Genomic DNA, 19074 nt, shown 5'->3' on the forward strand with positions numbered 1-19074 from the left:
GTTGATGCACGTGCGGCTACTGCGCACACAATTCACAAACACAGAAAATAATTATTTTTTTGGTTTGGACTGGAGTGTACTTTCGGGGGTTACAGCACCCTTAACGGTCAAGCCAGCCGGCCCTTTGCTTATGACACAGGCGCACGCTTGGCACTACTTTGTTGATGCACGTGCGGCTACTGCGCACACAATTCACAAACACAGAAAATAATTAAATAATTTTTTTTTTGTTTTGGACTGGAGTGTACTTTCGGGGGTTACAGCACCCTTAACGGTCAAGCCAGCCGGCCCTTTACTTATGACACAGGCGCACGCTTGGCACTACTTTGTTGATGCACGTGCGGCTACTGCGCACACAATTCACAAACACAGAAAATAATTTTTTTTTGGTTTGGACTGGAGTGTACTTTGGGGGTTACAGCACCCTTTAACGGTCAAGCCAGCCGGCCCTTTACTTATTACACAGGCGCACGCTTGGCACTACTTTGTTGATGCACGTGCGGCTACTGCGCACACAATTCACAAACACAGAAAATAATTTTTTTTTTGGTTTGGACTGGAGTGTACTTTGGGGGTTACAGCACCCTTTAACGGTCAAGCCAGCCGGCCCTTTACTTATGACACAGGCGCACGCTTGGCACTACTTTGTTGATGCACGTGCGGCTACTGCGCACACAATTCACAAACACAGAAAATAATATTTTTTTTGGTTTGGACTGGAGTGTACTTTCGGGGGTTACAGCACCCTTAACGGTCAAGCCAGCCGGCCCTTTACTTATGACACAGGCGCACGCTTGGCACTACTTTGTTGATGCACGTGCGGCTACTGCGCACACAATTCACAAACACAGAAAATAATTTTTTTTTTGGTTTGGACTGGAGTGTACTTTCGGGGGTTACAGCACCCTTTAACGGTGAAGCCAGCCGGCCCTTTACTTATGACACAGGCGCACGCTTGGCACTACTTTGTTGATGCACGTGCGGCTACTGCGCACACAATTCACAAACACAGAAAATAATTTTTTTTTTGGTTTGGACTGGAGTGTACTTTGGGTGTTACAGCACCCTTTAACGGTCAAGCCAGCCGGCCCTTTACTTATGACACAGGCGCACGCTTGGCACTACTTTGTTGATGCACGTGCGGCTACTGCGCACACAATTCACAAACACAGAAAATATATTATTTTTTTAGCACTTGGGGGGAGCACCCCTGATGGACAGAGCACCCCCTGGACAACACTACAGCACCCCTTTAGGACTGGGACACTGCACAGGACTTTAGAGTGGACACAGCCCCTATGGAGAACTGACTGCACAACACAGTCCAGCCAGCCCCTATGGACTTTGAAGTAGTGGACACAGCCCCTATTAACAACAGCAGCACAGCACAACACAGCCAGCCCCTATGGACTTTGAAGTAGTGGACAACAGCAGCACTACACTACACTACACTACACTACACAGCCCTAACTCCCACCCTCCCTCTTCACTGTCCACAGCCGAGTGAGAAAATGGCGCCGACGCGGGTACCTTATATAGGATCCAAAACCCGCGAGACTCGGAAGGCGGGATGATGATGTTTTGCCTCGATTTCAGATCCGAGTCAGGCGGGAAAAGTCGAGCCTGACTCGGATCGGACTCGGATCGGGGGGGCTCGGGGGGGTTCGGATTTCAGAAATCCGAACCCGCTCACCCCTATTCCAAATCCAGTCTAGATTTCACTTCACTAGGCAGGCGATACCGAGACTGTACAGAAACGTCAGAAAAAGTGTCCTCAGTGTCCTGAAAAATGCCGTTGTACACAATGTCCACTTAACCACGGACATGTGGACAAGTGGAACAGGGCAGACTAAGGACTATATGACTGTGACAGCCAACTGGGTAGATGTATCACCTTACGCAGCAACAGCAGCAGCGTCACCAGTAGCAGCATCTCAGAAACGCCAGCTCGTTCCAAGGCAGGCTATGCTGTGTATCACCGGTTTCAGTAAGAGGCACACTGCCGACAACCTCTTAGAGAAACTGAGGGAAATCATCGCCCAGTGGCTTACCCCACTTAGACTCTCCTGGGGACTTGTGATATCTGACAACCCCACCAATATTGTGCGGGCATTACATCTGGGAAAATTCCAGCACGTCCCATGTTTTGCTCACACAATAAACTTGGTGGTGCAGAATTTTCTAAAAAGCTACAGGGGCGTGCAGGAGACGCTTTGGGTGGGCCGAAAAATTTCTGGCCACTTTCGCCATTCAGCGACTGCGTGCCGAAGACTGGAGTGCCAGCAAACACTCTTGAACCTGCCCCAACATCACCTGAAGCAAGAGGTTGTGACGCAGTGGAACTCAACCCTCTATATGCTTCAGAGGATGGAGGAGCAGCAAAAGGCCATACAAGCCTATACATCCACCTATGACATAGGCAAAGGAGGGGGTATGCACCTGACTCAAGCGCAGTGGAGAATGATTTCCGTGTTGTGCAAGGTTCTTCAGCCCTTCGAACTTGCCACACGTGAAGTCAGTTCAGACACTGCCAGCTTGAGTCAGGTCATTCCCCTCATCAGGCTTTTGCAGAAGCAGCTGGAGAAAGTGAAGGAGGAGCTAAGACGGAGCGATTCCGCTCGGCATGTGGGACTTGTGGATGAAGCCCTTCATTCGCTTTGCCAGGATTCCAGGGTGGTCAATCTGTTGAAATCAGACCACTACATTTTGGCCACTGTGCTCGATCCTAGGTTTAAAGCCTATGTGGTGTCTCTCTTTCCGGCCGACACAAGCCTGCAGAGGTGCAAAGACCTGCTGGTGAACACACTGTCAGCTGAAGCGGAACGTGACACGTCAACAGCTCCTTCTTCATTTTCTCCCGCAACTGGGGCTGCCAGGAAAAAACTTAGGTATCCTAAGCAAGCCGCTGGCGGTGATGCAGGGCAGGCAGGACTAAGTTTGGACATCTGGTCCGGACTGAAGGACCTGGCAACAATTTCTGACATGTCTACTGTCACTGCATATGATACTGTCACCATTGACAGAATGGTGGAGGATTACATCGGTGACAGCATCCAAGTAGGCATGTTAGACAGTCCATACCTGTACTGGCAGGAAAAAGAGGCAATTTGGAGGCCCCTGTACAAACTGGCTCTATTTTACCTGAGTTGCCCCCCCTCCAGTGTGTACTCCGAAAGAGTGTTTAGTGCAGCCAGGAACCTTGTCAGCGAAAGGCGTAGGAGGTTGCTTCCACAGAATGTGGAGAAGATGATGTTCATCAAAATGAATTATCAGCTCTTCCAGGGAGACCAGCCTCCAGAACGTACAGAGGGACCTGTGGTGGTGGATTCAAGTGGGGACGAGTTAATACTTTGTGAGGATGAGGATGTACACACTGAAGAGGGTGAGGAATCGGTGGATGAGGAGGATGAGGATGACATCTTGCCTCCGTAGAGCCAGTTTGTGCAGGGACACATTAATTGCCAGCTTGTTTTGTGGGGGCCCAAACGAACCAATCATTTCAGCCACAGTTGTGTGGCAGACCCTGGCGCTGAAATGATTGGTTTGTTAAAGTGTGCATGTCCTGTTTATACAACATAAGGGTGGGTGGGAGGGCCCAAGGACAATTCCATCTTGCACCTCTTTTTTTTCTTTGCATTATGTACAGTTTGGGGCCTAGTTTTTCAAACTGCCATCCTGTCTGCCATTGCAGTATCACGCCTAGATGGGTCACGTGTTTGTGCCGCCCACTCGTGTCGCTTAGCATAGTCATCCAGCTACCTCGGTGCAACCTTTTGGACATAAAAACACTATTGTGAGGTGTGAGGTGTTCAGAATAGACTGGAAATGAGTGGAAATTAAGGATATTGAGGTTAATAATAGCATAGGAGCAGAAAAACCTACAAATTCTGTGATTTTAGCTGTTTTTATGCTTTTTTTCAAAAAAATACAGATCCAAAACACAAAACCCAGAACCCAAAACACGCAAGGGTGGTTTTGGCAAAACCAATCCAGATCCAAAACACGAAGAAAGATCCAGATCCAAAACCAAAACACAAAACACGAAAAGTGGCCGGTGCACACCCCTACTATATATTAGCGACCTCTACACCCGCATAAGCAGCCAAGTGTTAGTTGCCCTAGTGGGGAGTAAGAGATAAATGAATATACAGTAGGTAGAAGCACAAGAGGCTTGAGGGCCCTGCTCCAAAGAGTTTACATTCTTAAAGGGATGGGCAGATAAACAGGAGTGACACAGATGGGTCTATCTATCTATCTATCTATCTACAAGTAACTGGATCCCGGTCACCTCAGCAGCCCCCTCCCATCCCATTATACTTGCCCCCTGTTCCGATGGATGGATGGATGGATGGATGGATATAGTGACACTAGGGGGTAAATTTACTAAGAATTGAGATAGGTCGAGTTTTTTTTTTTTTAATCTCGATTTGCATCGTCTAAACTCTGACTTTTTCTTTTTTTTGGTTTTGGAAATTTACTAAGATGCGAGTTTAACTGAAAGAGAGTTTCCGATGGTGAAGCAAATCGAGATTTCTCTCCCGAGTTACAAGTGAATATGTGATTACTGACCCGAGATTGCAGTGTGACTAAAAACACCCGAGATTGTCATCTCGACCAAACTCGATTCTTAGCAAATTTACCCCTAGGAGTAAATTTACTAAAGTGAGAGTTTTAGAAGTGAGTTTTAAAAATGATGTTGCCCATAGCAACCAGATTCTAGCTATTATCTTCTAGAAGGTACTAGTTAAATGTTAAGTAAAATCTGATTGGTTGCTATGGGCAACATCACTTTTAAATCTCACTTCTAAAAACTCTCACTTTAGTAGATTTACCCCTTGGTGTCGCTAGTGTAGGGATTAGTATAATTGGATTGCACATCCAGTACTAGTGTGACAGTGGGATAGTGCATACTTGGAGCTATACGTAGAAGTTAATAGAGGACCAAGAGACCAGACACCCACATTACTCACATCAGCATTGGATGTGTACTCTAATCCATACTTGCCGACATTCAGCTCCCTCCTTCCCGGATGGAGCTGAATGTCTGCAAACAGTGGGGGTGTGTGGCTGGGCATTGGGTCCGTGTTGGGGACCATGGGTGGAGCCGCATAATCACGTCATCGTGGCCCCGCCCCTCCTCATAATGATGAAAATAAAGGCATTGTGAAGCAGGGGGCGGAGTCACGATGATGCGAATCGCGTCACCGGGCCCCACGAGGTGGGGGCTTCTACTAGGTAGTCGGGGGTGCAAGCGGCAGCCGGGAGGCTTTCCTGGCTTTCCGGAGGGTCGGGAGCGGCACCCGATATTTGGGAGGCTCCCAACCAAATCGGGAGGGTAGGCAAGCCTGCTCTAATCCCCATACTAGAGAATTACCATACACGTGTTACACACTGACAGGACAAGTTTAGTTTTTCCTTTTCTTCTTTTTCAGTGTCTTCGGCCAAATTCACCAAAAAGAAGCGTTGGTTTGGAGCGGCCGTGTACGCTGAGCTGGCTGTGGGGGGAATTACCATCAGGAGGACGGCTAAAGCTAAAAGCTGTTCTAACCCTACATGGGAGGAAGCGGTCACTGTGTAAGTCCTATTATCATGTAACGCTCTGATACTTCTCTGTAGTTACAGGACTGGTGTGGGAGCTGGTGTCCTGCTAATCATGTAACATTAGGGGCTTGTACAGAATTGTCTTATAGTCACAGGCTCATAGCGGTAAGGCCTGATAGCTGTGCTGTACTGCTGATAGTCCTACACATAATGTAAGCGGGTGGTAGTGCTTGGCACAATGTAATGGGAGTGCTCAGTACATTGTACATTATGCTACATGGGGCTGTGAGGCAAAGCTGTTACTAGGAGTCTGTTATTACTTCCCATGTGTGCAAGCAGTAAGTTTGTTATCATCTGTTACTAATGTACTTCCCATTTGTAGCAATGTCACTTTGTAAGAAACACATTTCCCATACAGTATATGGAATAACACCCTCCTTCTCTGTGGTTAGTATGTCATACAAGAACAAGCCAAATACTAATTGTGTTTCCCCCTGTGTGCAGGACGGTAACCCCAGACAACACCCTGGAAGTTAGGGTATGGAGCCACCATGCTCTGAGAGCTGATACCTTGCTGGGAAAAGCCCTCATAGACCTGAAGCAACCCTTAGACAACCACCATGTACAATGTAAGCTGCTCCGACCCTGCACAGGCCCCAATATTATTATCATTGCAGCCTCTCCTTTAGTAGATGTAGAGTGTTTTATAGAACTTAGGCCCTCATTCAGAGCCACTCGCTAGCGGCAGTACGCTCGTTCCGAGCGATGTTCGCACATCTGCGCATGCGTACGGATCGTTATACGCATGCGCGAACCAGTCAGTGCGGCCGAAATTCATGTGCTCGCAATATAGCGAATGCCTGCTATTTTGAGTGACAGAATGAGGCGTATGTGGGTGGTAACAGGGGAAGGTGCTTGAAAATGGGGAGTGGAGATCCGAACGCAGGCGTGCTTAAAGGTCAAAACGGGCGTTTTATGGGTGTGCATAATTAATATAGCAGCATCATTGACCACGTCACTGGGTTATTTTATAGCCAGAACTGCTCGCAAGATTGTGGTAGCAAAAACCAACCACAAGAATAGCGAGCAGTTCATACGCTGGTCGATGTACTCGATTAATCTAATAAATAGCGGACATGACGTATGGTGCGAGCGGCCAGGGGGCGTTTTTAACAAATAAACGAGCGTATGTTTTGCTCGCTCGTTCAGACTTAGAGGTGTGAACAGACTGCAATTTGCGAACGGATCATTTGAATAGCCACCCCTTGTTTTTGAACGACGACCGCAAATAGCGAACGGCTCTGAATCAGGCCCTTAGTCATTTACTTTGTATTTACCGCTCTCGTTGGTGGGAACACATGGTGTGGTCCGAACTGGCGAGCTGACCGTTATCCTGAATGGACTGACTGTGGAGCCTGAGTCCTTGACAACTAGTGATGCTACAGCCCCAGCAGCCAGTAAGTAATGTGTGTACTTTAATGCTCCTGATGTAAGTGATTATTCTCTCTCTCTCTCCCTCTCCCTCTCCCTCCCCAGGTAAGGACACCACTGTACTCCACATGCAAGAGTGATCCAATGCTGGCTGGTGTGTAAGTGACAGTGCCCCTCCTGATTGAAAAAGTCTAAAAATACAATTAATGTAAAAATGTCTGGGCCCCATTGTCACCCCCCTGGCCCCATTAGACCATCACCCAATCTCCAAACCCATAAAACCCATCTACGATTACCCTGTATGGTGCTGTGTACACTTTGTGGTGCTTTATATCTGGCTTCCACAGGTCCTGTCTTTCCTTACAGTGCCAAGATAATAAATGATCTGAGAGCAGCTTTATTTGCTTATACTTATTTTCAGGATGCCAATGGTCTAAATACCAGCACCGGAATCCTGATAGCGTGGGGATCCCGGCTTCAGTATCCCGACCGCTGGCATCCCAAAAATAAGTATCGGGGGTTAGGGGAGGGTTAGTTTTAGGGTTACTCACAAGGGGAGGGTTAGGGTTAGGCACTAAGGGTGGAGGGTTAGGTTTAGGGTGCAGGGAAGGGGAGGTTAGGTTTAGGCACTGGGGGAGGTTAGGTTTAGGCACTGGGGAGGGAAGGTTAGGGTAGGGGTTAGGGTTAGTGGTAATATACTTACCTTCGGGTGTCAGGATTCTGACTGTCGGGATGTCGCTGTAAGTATACTGACTGGCAGGCATCCCGACCACAGGGAACCCATACACAACCCCTTACTGGACCTCTCCACAATCCCACATCGGCTGGCATTGCAGACACAAATCACTGGGAAAACGTCGCAGGAGCCATTTTCTGAGAGATTTGTGCATACACAATAGAGAAGTGGCCGGGATCATGTTGCGGGCACCATGTTCCGGGAGACCTGTGCACGAAGACAGAGTCTAGCGCATTGTTGGAAAGGAGGCAAGCAGCATAGTTACATGTAACACATAAGCAGACAACACGTTTGGCCCATTGGCAGCAAGTGTAACATCCTTTATTACTAGTGATGCAAACACATCACACAAGTAACTATTATATGTTTAGCAGACACATGTTCAGTTTCACATGTAGTATAATTGGAGTATTATGTGTCCCACATGTTTTTGACATGGATTATTGTTCTTCTCCACGTAATGGTACATGTGCTGCACCAGGAGACCATAGTGTGCCATGTGAAGATGCTGTACCAGCTGCTGCAGGATCCTCCATATCAGATGGTGAGGACACTACAAGTGACACAGCAGATGCACCAGCACCTTCCACATCTGCTGCCAGTGCTGCACCAGGAGACCATAGTGTGCCATGTGATGAAGCTGTACCAGCTGCTGCAGGATCCTCCATATCAGATGGTGAGGACACTACAAGTGACACAGCAGATGCACCAGCACCTTCCACATCTGCTGCCAGTGCTGCACCAGGAGACCATAGTGTGCCATGTGATGACGCTGTACCAGCTCCTGCAGGATCCTCTATATCAGATGGTGAGGACACTACAAGTGACACAGCACCAACACCTTCCACAGCTACTGCCAGTGCTGCACCAGGAGGCCATAGTGTGCCATGTGATGATGCTGTACTAGCTCCTGCAGGATCCTCCTTATTAAAAAGTGAAGATGCTACAATCGAAATAACAGACGCACCAGCGCCTTCCACATCTGCTGTCAGTGCTGCGTCTGAGCTCGTAACAGGGACGGACTCTGCACCTCCATCTGCTGCTGGCAGCACAATTCCTGATTCCACCGATTCCAGGCAATCAGCTGTTACTGCCCCAGTGAGACCACAGCCCAGCACAACTGCAAGGCACCTGCCACCTGGGTATGTGGATGCTTTTATCTTTTGTAGTCTGCTAATGATCTGAGAACCTCCTGCTGCAGGGATGTTTTAAGAGAGGAGGGGGCCCGTGTGCAGCCTCCATTTGGGCTCCCTCCTCTCTGATGGCGGCTCAGCGGCACTGAGCACTGTAGATTATGGCTTCATGCCAGAATCTACAGCACATGCGCAGATCACTTGGAAAATGGCCGGCGCCATTTTTCCAGTGAGTGTTTGCAACTCTACAGCACCGGTCCGGCGCTGCGGAGCTGCACTTCGGGAATCGGCAGAGAGGTAAGTATAATTACCTATGGGTGCAGGGTGTGCACCCACTGGACCCGGGGACCCATGTGCCCCGCCCACCCTGCACCCATTATAGATACGCCCCTGTCCTGCTGTCACATCTATTGCAGCAGCATCAGCAGTGTAGGGAGAGCTCACAATTGTCACTTGTCTAGTAATATACAGCACAGCGCCAAGTGGAGATTTGGGGGCTCATGTAGATTTGCATGTAAAACGTGCGCCTGGTATATTCCAGAATAGAACAGCCTGGTATACATGCACACTAATAATGATGAGACCCTAAGCATATGGATTGGTGTTGTCTGAATGCAGAGATACATAGAGCTCAGTATACTGGAGAATATACACATTTAGTACTGTGCCCGCACTGCAGTTATGGACGCATTATGTTCAGTCAGCCATAACTGCAGCCGCTGTGTGGGTAAGTATACCAGTACTAACAATGGCCGCTCACGCAGCCCCCAGAGTCCTTGTCGGTCACTGGGCTTTATAGCCGCATTGTGATATCTGCAGTTCTGTTCTTACATTTCCTTTATATACTGTATCATCAGGTAATTTTATTATGAAGACCCATTAACTATGCTGTTTTACTTCTAGATGTGAGCTGAGGAGGGATCCTCGTGGTAAATACTTTTACATTGACCACAACACAAAGACCACAACGTGGGATCCGCCTTTACCACCTGGGTAAACCCCTGCAATAATATCCAGCTGGGGAATGTGACATGGGGGAGACCCCGAATCCCAACACTTTGTTGTGTTGCTTCATCCTCCCACTTGCGTTTGCAGTAAGGGAAATACAGATAGGGGTTATTTGCATGGTCTGAGATGATCTCCACTGTGGAAGGCGGATCAGCTCCTAATAGTTATTATTACATGGGTTTGCCACATTCCCTGTCATGTTCCTTGCTCGAATGGCCTCTGCCCAACACACAACACATACACAGACTGATATGATATTTCCTGAGAGCTGCCAGATGCCAAATAGCCACCTGCTGGGGAGAAACCTGACACCACCTCCTTATCTGCCATTATATAGGGCAGAGTATCCCAAACTCCACTAGTACAGTCAGTGGCTGAACTAGAGAGTGGTGGGCCCAGGTGCAAGAATATGCTTTTGGGCCCCCTATGCAGTGCCCCCAGTAGTGCCCCTTATATAGTAGTCCCCCCTATGTGCAGTGTCCCCAGTAGTAGTCCCTCCTATGTCCAGTGCACCCAGTAGTAGTTCCCCCTATGTGCAGTGCCCCCAGTAGTAGATCTCCCTATGTGCAGTGCCCCCAGTAGTAGTTCCCCCTATGTGCAGTGCCCCCAGTAGTAGGTTCCCCTATGTGCAGTGCCCCCAGTAGTAGTTCCCTCTATGTGCAGTGCCCCCAGTAGTAGTCCCCGCTATGTGCAGTGCCCCCAGTAGTAGATCCCCCTATGTGCAGTGCCCCCAGTAGTAGTTTCCCCTATGTGCAGTGCCCCCAGTAGTAGATCCCCCTATATGCAGTGCCCACAGTAGTAATTCCCCCTATGTGCAGTGCCCCCAGTAGTAGATCCCCCTATGTGCAGTGCCCTTAGTAGTAGTTCCCCCTATGTGCAGTGCCCCCAGTAGCAGTTCCCCCTTTGTCCCATGCCCCCAGTAGTAGGTTCCCCTATGTGCAGTGCCCCCAGTAGTAGTCCCCGCTATGTGCAGTGCCCCCAGTAGTAGTCCCCGCTATGTGCAGTGCCCCCAGTAGTAGATCCCCCTATGTGCAGTGCCCCCAGTAGTAGTTCCCCCTATGTGCAGTGCCCCCAGTAATAGATCCCCCTATATACAGTGCCCCAGTAGTAATTCCCCCTATGTGCAGTGCCCCCAGTAGTAGATCCCCCTATGTGCAGTGCCCTTAGTAGTAGTTCCCCCTATGTGCAGTGCCCCCAGTAGTAGTTCCCCCTTTGTCCCATGCCCCCAGTAGTAGATCCTCCTATGTGCAGTGCCCCCAGTAGTAGTTCCCCCTGAACAAACACACAAAAAAAATCACCTGCCGCTGTCCACCCGGCCCACTCGCGCTCTGCACTATGGGAGAGACGTCATGATGTCGCTCCCATCTCCCACTGCGGGAGCCGGAAGGCGGAGCTCATGAGTGAGCTCCAGCCCGGCTCCTTCCATGGACGCAGCAGCCAATGAGAGTCTGTCTGACTCCCATTGTCTGTGGCTGCCAAACCAAACACACTGCCGCCGGGTAGTATGAGTGTGCTACCCGGAGCTGGCGGTGGTGTTTGGTGTGTAGTGCAGACCGCACTCACTGTGGTCTGCACTACACTGTGGGGCCTGGGGGACACTGGCGGTGGGTGCAGCGGCACTGTTGACTGCAGGGGCTATGGGTGCCTGCACCACAGCGGGCCCCGGTGCAAGCCACTGGCTGCACCACCCCTAGTTCTGCCACTGATTACTGCCCAGGTTTTAAGGATATCCATGGTTGAGTCCAGATGGTAAAATCAAACAGACTGAGGTATTAATTAAGTCACCTGTGCTCAATCATGGATAGCCTTTAATCCTGGACTGTAATGGCAGAGTTTGGGAAACTCTGGTACAGGGAAAAAACACTTGGCAAATACAATGAAGTTTATGGGAACCCCCATTTATGTAAATAGAGAACTATACTGCAGTTCAGCTTTTCAGATGCTGTAATGAAGGTACTTCCACTGCTCTGGTGAAGCGCAGAGAAAGTACAAGATGGTGCCTGGGCCCAGCATTATTCCTCGCCCATCTGTATACACCCTAAACAAAGCAAAACGTGTTTGTGTCTTACAGCTGGGAGAGAAGAGTCACCAGCCATGGACGGCCTTTCTATGTGGACCACAACACCAGGATCACAAGCTGGATGAAGCCAACCATGGAATCTGTGCAGCTCCACCAGCGAGACCTCTGCTCGGTAACTGAGAGCTGTGATTGTACAGACTGTAACTTTACAGCTGTGTCATATTTATATGTCATTATTACAGCTGTGTCACATTTATATGTCGTTATTACAGCTGTGTCACATTTATATGACATTATTACAGCTGTGTCACATTTATATGCCATTATTACAGCTATGTCACATTTATATGTCATTATTACATCTGTGTCACATTTATATGGCATTATTACAGCAGTGTCACATTTATATGACATTATTATAGCAGTGTCACCTTTATATGGCATTATTACAGCTGTGTAACATTTATATGCCATTATTACAGCTCTCTCATTTATATGGCATTATTACAGCTTTGTCACATTTATATATCATTATTACAGCTGTGTCACATTTATATGGCATTATTATAACTGTGTCACCTTTATATGGCATTATTATAGCTGTGTCACATTTATATTACATTATTACAGCTGTGTCACATTTATATGCCATTATTACAGCTATGTCACATTTATATGTCATTATTACATCTGTGTCACATTTATATGGCATTATTACAGCAGTGTCACATTTATATGACATTATAGCAGTGCCACATTTATATGGCATTATTATAGCTGTGTCACATTTATATGTCATTATTACAGCTGTGACACATTTATATGGCATTATTACAGCAGTGACACATTTATATGCCGTTATTATAGCTGTCTCATTTATATGACATTATTATAGCTGTGTCACCTTTATATGGCATTATTACAGCTGTCTCATTTATATGGCATTATTATAGCTGTGTCACATTTATATGGCATTATTACAGCTCTCTCATTTATATGGCATTATTACTGCTTTGTCACATTTATATATCATTATTACAGCTGTGTTACATTTATATGGCATTATTACAGCAGTGTCACAATTATATGACATTATTACAGCTGTATTACATTTATATTGCATTATTACAGCTGTGTCACATTTATATGGCATTATTACAGCAGTGTCACATTTCTATGACATTATCACAGCTGTGTCATATTTATATGGCATTATTACAGGTGTCACATTTACATGATGTTATTACAGCTGTGTCATATTTATATGCCTTTATACAGCAGTGTTACATTTATATGCCATTATTACAGCTGTCAGTTTGTGCAGTAATCTCATCCGGAGGTTTGTGTCATACGTGATCTGTCTATATTACACAAGACGTATTAGAATTATTGTCACAAGAAACATGATAAATAAGCGCACACACATGATTTATAGTTCTAATGTATAAGACACATAAATTGTGTCCAGTGTAGTATTGTCACTAACTATGTATCTCTGTAACTTTGTGTCTATGTTTAGCATTTTCCTATCTTTTCTCATCAGAAATACCCCAATAAATGAGCATTACACAAGTACAGGTATCCTACACCAGATGTCATCGCCATAGTCACACATATCCCAGTGTTCCGTATTATATACACAAAGTTATATATTATCAGGTGACATCACCGTCATCACAGATATCCCTGTGTTCTTTACTATATACACAAAGTTATATATCATTGGGTGACATCACCGTCATCACAACATATATTGCTGTGTTCTTTACTATATACACAAAGTTATATATCATTGGGTGACATCACCGTCATCACAACATATATTGCTGTGTTCTTTACTATATACACAAAGTTATATATCATTGGGTGACATCACCGTCATCACAACATATATCGCTGTGTTCTTTACTATATACACAAAGTTATATATCATTGGGTGACATCACCGTCATCACAACATATATCGCTGTGTTCCGCATTATATATGCACAGCTATTTATCATCAGGTGACATCACCGTCATCACATAGATCACAATATTCCTGCACACTGGAGACCTTGGGCCTTATTCAGAGCTGCACGCAGGTCCGATCTGCACATGTGACTGCGCCTGCATACGCAATTGTGAGCAATTATGGGTTATTTTAGAGCCGTGAGCATCTCAGCTTACAGAGTAGTAGGTGTCACTGCTGTGTGTGTGTAGCGGGCCACTCAGAGAAGAGCGTACGCCAAGACCCGGCTGATATCAGACACATTTTTTGTTACAAGAAGAGATGTGTCAGACTGACCTGATATCTCTCTGCCCATCAGGGCCGTCTCTTTCATTGGGCTTGATGGGCAGTTGCCTAAGGGCCCGAAGATTCAAGAGGCCCTCCAGCCCCCTGCAGCCCCGCCCTGTTAGTAAACGTGTTTTTTTTTAGCACTGTGCATATCGCTCCAACCACCGGGTGACGAGTGATTACTATCCGCAATACCACCCCTCCCCTCCCGTCACCGGCACCCGCCCCCTGCCTGTGGTTGACTCACCAGTCCGCATGCCGCATGTAGACGTCTTCCGCAAGACGCAGCAGCTCCGCCCAGACCAGCTTCTACTGGCTCCGCCTCCTTGTCCCGCTCAGTTGCTGCCGCCGATTGCCGCGTAGTCCGGCTCCTTGTCTCTAGTGCCCGTCAGACAGGTTGTGAGGTCACCGGACTGGCGGTGAGGTGACTGGAGGCCCCAGTCTGCAGCAGGTCAGTGCTTATATTAAGCTGATGATGCGCAAAAAGGGGTGGGAACACAAATCTAGTCCTCATGTAGCACCTTTCCCATCCAGAAAAAAACAAGGCTCAGGTAGATGAACTCTACTAGAGTTAATCAAACCAGTGAATATACTGTTAAGGAGTTAAATAATGTAGGTAAAGGGTGAAAAAAAGGTGGTAATTATGTCATTTAAAACACTACTATCATAAATCCATTTATAGGCTGCCACTTTGATAGGGCTATCTTATCTATAGGTTCATAGATGCAGCCCCGACAACAGGTCACATGATTTTTTTTCTCCACTCTATGCATATTTACGAGTCGAGGATCCGTCCGTCGTCTTCCCGGGGTCTGGTCTCAGCTTCCTCTCAGGAGTCAGTACTCAGGTGACAGGTCAGGAGACTCCTCTTAATATGCATGGGGTGATGGGGGAGGGGGATGGGAATGCAACCTACCAGCTTACTGTGAACATGTCATGTCATGAGTCATGACTAGGACATTTTTGATAATGTAATGTAACATACATTACCTTATCAAAAATGTCCTAATAGTCATAGTCATCATGAGCATCCAGCCATACTTATGGGTGGGGTCCCCATAACGGGGTGGTGTGAAATCGCATTTCACAATACCTGTATCTTTTTTGTATATAATATATATATATTTCAGTGGTGGCTCCAGGCACAGGCAAGCCGAGTTGTCGCCCGGAGCGCTATTGTAGCCGGTGGGCGCAGGAAAAGCCCACCCTGCTTCCCGGCACTAGTTGGATAATGTAAACTCAGGGGGAGGGGACGGAGGAGGAAAGTTGCAGCAACACAGGATGGCGATGGGTGCAGTACAGTCTAGCGCCGTCCTGATCTATCTATCTATCTATCTATCTATCTATCTATGTATATACAGTATATCTCACAAACAATAGAGTGTGATTGTGATGTTGTATTGTATTTGACCCTAGCTGACAGGGGGTTTTATCTAGAGGTGCAGCTTTGTGTGATTAACATTAGCGCAAGATAAAGGCATTTGGTTTTGAAATATATATATATTGCTGTTTTGGCTTGAATTAGTCATCACTGTCCTGAATATAGATATTAGCAGCAATGATATGGAGTTTTTGTTGGGGTGTTAACATTTCCATTTTTAAAAGAAGGTGCGCTGCACTAATCCGATGGTTCCAAAACTTTTGTGAATCACAGGGCTCAATTCTATTCAAAGCAAAGTGAATATCGGCGGGAATCAGCTCCCGGACCTACGCAATTCATTTGCACTGCTAAGCCCGACTAAGGATTTTTTCTCGCATCCCTCCGGGGATGCGAGCAGAAATCCGACAAAAGTCCAGGCACAATGCTGTTTTCCGCCCTTAGCGCCGGGAAGTTTAGTCGGAGAATGCCCGTTCTCGCACCTAAACACCCTGTTTAAGGCGCGAGAACAAGCCTTGCCTGACCTAACTTCTCGCAGAATTGAATAGCTCCGGGAGCTCTTTCCTGGCGCTATTCACTTCGCGTTTAATTGAATCGTGCCCACAGTGTCCTAGAATACTGTATAAGCATTTTTTTCACAGCACCCTTAGGCCAAATGTTTCTGAGAAATTATGAAAACAATTAGTAAATTAAGATCAAGTAAATTGTACATATATGTAATTCTTACGCCAATTAGTTAACATTTTTGTTTGATTTTGTAGAAAAAGTACTACTAAATCTAAAGGTTTAATTTTATTGACCATTTACAGTGCATTGCTTTGCCCAGGGCCCACAATGCTGTTAAGACAACTCTCGCTAGGCCTGAGATACTAATCTGATTATACATATCTCTGCAGTCTAATGCATTGCCGAACACCACCAACAGTAATGTGTCAAGATGGACAATATTCGAGGACCTTCCATCAGGTAACCTCTTCTTCTTGGGTAGCAATGGTAGGGGGCTCCGGTGTCAAACCCTCCCTCCATTACCTGAGTGTAATGCTTCCATCCTCTGTGAACTATATCTGGGCCTAGCCCACCAGTAACAAGGACAGCAGAGTGATCCGGCCCAAGTATCAGGGGGGGCGTAGAAAGGGATGGACACTGTAATACAACCACTGGGCTCAGTGCAGAAATGTATATAGTGATTATGTGTTAGACAGTGAGATGTCAGATGCTTCATGTTCTTCCTCTTTCCCCATATAGATCATGTTGATGAGACCATATGATCTAAGGAGACCGCTCCATGTGGTGTTCAGAGGGGAAGAAGGGCTGGACTATGGAGGCCTGAGCAGGTAATTATGTCCCTGGTGTCTCTGCTGGGTATAAGTTGGCCTGACCATTGATAACTGCACCGGCTGCTTCTCTGTTTGTTTTCTTGTTGGTATAAAACATTTGTAACTAGCTGGAATGAATACATATTAAATCATTGTTTTTTTATTTCAGAGACTGGTTTCTCTCACTTTCCCAGGAGCTCCTGAATCCCAACTATGGGTTCTGGGAATCTGCCGGTGAGAGCAACACTCTTCATATACACCCGGCTTCCAGCATCATCCCTGGACACCTGCCTGTCTTCACCTTTATGGGCCGCTTCATTGCGATGGTCAGTCCTCATTTCCTCATTAATCAGTAACATTATTGGATAATACATTACTAGAGCATTACCTTATGTTCCAGGGATGGGAAATATAGTCCACTAACCAACGGACACGGAATAATAGAGCCGTGTATGTGACACAGAGTGACTGGTTATTATCTGTGTGTTAGTATGTGTGCAGGCATGGGACTATATGATGATATGTAATGTAGTGTGGTTACCAGTAGGGAATGTGTGTGTAGCACATAAGCAGTGACTCCCTCGCTCTCCCCTCCAGGCCTTTTTTCATGTTAGACACATCGCCAAGGGCTTCTCTATACCATTCTACAAGCGGATGCTGGGGAAGAAGCTCGCCATGGCGGACCTGGAGGCCACTGACCCTTAGATCTACAGGTCTCTCACATGGATAAGGTGAGTAATTAAAGACTTGTGCCAAGTGCACTAAGGTTGTGAGGAGACAAAGTTTGTTTAGTAGGACATTAGGATTAGCATGTGGGAAGACCATGCTATTCTATGCATACAGCTCAGAGCCTTAACTCTGCTCCTATTTGGTTCCTAAACCCTATTAACACCACCAAAAAGTGCTCAGTATCACACTTTGAGTAAATAAGAAAGTTAAGTATCTTTTTAACCATGCATCATTTTTCTAAGCTGTCTATATAATTCCCTCCTTTTCAAATTCTCTTTGGAGGGCAAACAAGTATGGCTGCCAGTCACACCCACTTACACCTAAACATAGTACTCATCTTATCATCTGGTAGAGGAAATGAAGGGGGAAACATCAAAGCACACAGAGCAGGTTGAGCTCAAAGTGGAGTTGCAAAGCCTCTCTGCTCACTTCATCGTCTGCCATGTGACAGTGGTTGTTATGGTGTTCACATGACACTGCAAAATCATCAATCATTTATAGCATCTAGGTTACAGCATCCTGCTCATGTCTCTGTATGAACAGAATGTCTGGATACAAAACTTCATTCTTCTGTTTCTTTATCCTGCACCTCCCCTGTAATGCTGTGATATCTGGCTACACAATGTGTACAATGGTGTCTACGCTTCTTGTTTGCAGAGACAACATCGAGGACTGTGACTTGGAGCTGTTCTTCTCTGTAACCATGGACACGCTAGGAGAGGTCACATCCCACGAGCTGAGGCCGGATGGGGCAAACATCCGGGTTACTGAGGCCAATAAGGAGGAATATGTTAGATAAGCAACTGTACATAAGTGGCAACATGTAGTAAATGCTTATTTCCCCCTCATTATGAAACTGATAGACATCGCCAGCGGTTTGGAGGCACAACCACTGAATTTACTATTTAGAGGTTTTGATGGTGTTTTAAAAAATGGCTGCCGATATCTGTCGGATTCCAAATGTACAAAAACCCACCATAAAACTGCCATGTCCATCCGGCCAATCAGAAGAGTCACAATACACTTATAGTCGGGGCAATCATTATGTATTGACTAAGGAGGCAAATGACATTGATCTCTCTCTTACATGGGAAATATTATTTTATTATTATATTGGAGCAAAGTTAATGTTTCATTTCATTAAGACACTAATATTATTAATTATAGTAAAGAAAAAATTAGAGATGAGCGGTTCGGATTCTGTGGAATCTGAACCGCTCCGAACATAGGGGATCCGAGTCCACCCGAACCCTGTTTGGGTGTTCCCCGCCTGACTCGGATCCCCGTTCAGGGCCGAACGGTGGCCTCCTGATGTCGGATTCTCGCGAGAGAATCCGACGTCAGGGCTCCTCTAGTGTAGGGCAGACCACTGCCCTACACAGTGTTTGTAATAGCAGCCAATGAGAGTCAGGCAGACTCTCGATGGCTGCTGCATGGAGTGAGCCGGTTGGAGCTCACTCATGAGCTCCGTCTTCCGGCTCCCTACCCGCTTAATACAGCAGAG

The 19074-nt window shown here is 46.6% G+C and overlaps 1 pseudogene; it reads left to right on the forward strand.

Annotated features, from left to right (window-relative positions):
• Window positions 1-19074, forward strand: part of LOC148501084 (NEDD4-like E3 ubiquitin-protein ligase WWP2) — a 39516-nt pseudogene that overhangs the window by 3786 nt on the left and 16656 nt on the right.

The sequence above is a fragment of the Taudactylus pleione genome, unplaced genomic scaffold, assembly GCF_031769625.1.
Source record: "Taudactylus pleione unplaced genomic scaffold, aTauple2 ptg000535l, whole genome shotgun sequence".
Classification (NCBI taxonomy): Eukaryota; Metazoa; Chordata; class Amphibia; order Anura; family Myobatrachidae; genus Taudactylus; species Taudactylus pleione.